We start from the raw sequence: 3,019 nt of genomic DNA, 5'->3' as shown, positions 1-3,019 counted from the left end.
TCACGCACAATGAGTCTGTGTGCAAAATGTCAGCTCGATTGGATCACGGGAAGTGGGTTAAAAAACGACCGAAAGATTTGCACGGTCATAAGCGCACAAGCAAGCAAGCAAGTGAACTTAATATAAAGGATTTACATTTTTTTTAATTTGATTTGTGTGTATTTTTTGTAAGTCATTTGATTACCTTTCATATACTGCTGCTCTCGTGTTTTTGGGGTACTGTTTGTTCTTGTGACGTTCTGACCCAGTGCCCCTTACTGGCCATTTGTGAGAAAGAGCTTTACAGCTCATCGGATTCCTCCTGCAGTATGAATGCAACATTCCGATTCTGTGTGCCTGTGTGTGTGTGGAGCGGTGGTGCAGCGGTCAGCGCTACGCTGCGCTACGAACCCGGCCACCCGGGTTCGACTCCCGCTCACGGCCACCGACACACCCAGTGACGATTACCGCTCCTGGATCTCCCCTAGGTCGACTCAGCCCTCAAACGAGTACCTGGTGTCTAGTTTGTTGTCCTTCCCCTCCGCCCGCCCCGGCACCTCCGATGCAGTCCGGTTGGCTCCGTACGATGCGGCGACACAAAACTAAAACGTTTCAAGGAACGAGCCTCCTCCGTGTGGTGCGTAAAAAAACGAGCGCTTCAAAAGCAACAGGCGAACGAACGAATGTGAGTGCCGGCCACCGACGAACCCTAAACCCCCTCGTCTTCTGCGTCGGGGCCTCCATAGGGTTGCTACTGGCTAAGGGGGACCATCCGTTGAGTAGGTAACGCAAACATCTGTCAAAACCTGAGCCCTCTCCCCGCTCCCTGTACGCACGCAGACTTTTTACACCCCCACTCCTCCTCCTCACCGGCGTAGGTACGCTTGACGCACACACCCCCCCCTCCCCGAATCCTATAGAACGGGCGATATTTAATCCACGCAGAAACGATCAGGGATTAATAATATTACTTTTTGGTTCTTTCGGTAAAGTCACGTAGGTAGAAAAATAAAATAAAAAATTATATATCCACTGTTGGATGATTTTTGAGGACGACCGCTTGTGTTGCGATCGAAACGTCGTGATATATTATTTTTTATATTATTTTTCTACCCACGTGACTTTACCGAAAGAACCAAAGAGTATGGATTCCTGCAGTCACGAAAGCCTCAAATCAAGATTCACATCAAGATATGTGAGACGGAGTTTGCCAAAGTCTTGCGTCACCTGGCCCGGCTGAAACAAGCGCTCTGAAATCACAGCCACGCCATTGGGAAATGTGTGAACAGCTGCTGCACGGCAGCGTTGAGAGGTGAGAGCAATTCGGATATTGGACGCTCTCTCTCTCTGCGGCTCGCCTTACGTATTGCGAGGGGGCCTATTTAGCGATAACGAGCAACGCGAATGCGTTTCGGATGTGGCTGTTCCGTTCGTCCCAGCCAGTCAGGCAGTCAGCCAGCCAAACTTAAAAAAAACAGCAGTTGTGATAACGGCAGGGGGCCTGCTTGCAGTATGGGGATCGGAGATCAGCTGGATACACTGATGCCGGTCCCTTTGACGTTTTAGTTGTTTTTAATTGTCTCCAAGCGATGTCAACACAATTGTTGTCAGCTATTGGGATGTGTTGTTCAGGTAGCACCTTTTACTTGTTCTCATTTTATATTCTTGGTAACTCATGTTCGGCAATTGTCGTCGGTGTGGTAATGAATTGTCCAAAACATAGCAAAGTAAAACTCAGCTGTGTGCGTATACAGCGCCATCCACACACGGCGTCACGGCGCTTTAACAACACAATCCCGTAAGAATAAAACCCCTTAATACTCAAACTAAGAAGCAAAAACAGACGGACACGCATGAGACAATTCACGTGGTTTTCAGACGAGCCCCAAAAATCCGACCGACGGAGTAGCTCCTAACGGACTGTTTGGGGCAAGACAATTTGCACAAAGGTGGCGCCTGACGTCTGAAAGCTCCATCAGCCATTGGACGAAGTTTTGATCTCGTCCAGGTAACGAGAGACGTGATGCAATAGGAACTTCGCCTCGCGACCCGTCACGGCGTCACCTTTGCCTTGACCGGGCAGTTTTTTTGCAATGTCATCGTGTAGCGTGGAGGGCTTTGGGAGCTCGTTCCTTTGCATAGATAGAGCGCCTTTAACTGCCAGTTTTATTGCAAAGTCATCGCGAAGTTGGAGGGCTTTGGGAGCTCGTTGCTTTGCACAGGGCTGCAGTGGGTGCGTTTGTGTGGCTTGTGTTTGTTGTTGGGCAGTGGTTAGGGTTATGACGCCCAAAGCAAGCGGTGGATTTTCTTGGTGGCAAAAGATTCACGCGTTGCAGATATGAGAACCTGGTGTGGACCAATCAGTTTCAAAGACAATGCATCATCACGTACTACCAGGGCATGTTTTTTTTGTTTGCATGTTTACCACAAGTATATGTGGCTAATGCAGACACGATTCCTTGCAAAAGGTTTCAGTTTGGTGTTTTAACATCTTAACACCATATTCTTGGTGCTTTCGGTAAAGTCACGTAGAAGGGAAAGAACCAAGAATATGAATCCCATGCAGTCACGAAAGCTTTACATCGAAATCTTAACACCACCTGTTAACTTGCCAGAAAGGGTCAAACCTATTCCTATATAGGGAGCGTCTTTGTCTTTTTAAATCCTTTATATTAAGTTCGCTTGCTTGCTTGCGTGCTTTCGTGCTTGCTTGCTTACGACCGTGCAAATCTTTCAGTCGTTTTTTAACCCACTTCCCTGAATCCAATCGAGCTGACATTTTCCACACAGACTCGTTGTGCGTGACAATTAATTTTCGTGAAAAATTTTCTACAAAATTTTACACTGTTTAAGGAATTTTTTTAAAATATTTAATTACCAATTGCTTAATTCTGGCAGACAATCATCTGACCCATAGGTGGCAGCCATCTCAAGCCAGAGGACGAGAGGACTCTAGCCGCCACGCATATAAAGGATTTATAGTGAAAAACTTTGTTTTTACGGGTTAATTTTTTGTGGATGCGGTCGTGCAGTGGGTTCC

Source organism: Lampetra fluviatilis, chromosome 57, assembly GCF_964198595.1.
Source record: "Lampetra fluviatilis chromosome 57, kcLamFluv1.1, whole genome shotgun sequence".
Lineage (NCBI taxonomy): Eukaryota > Metazoa > Chordata > Hyperoartia > Petromyzontiformes > Petromyzontidae > Lampetra > Lampetra fluviatilis.
This window is presented reverse-complemented; position numbering follows the sequence as displayed.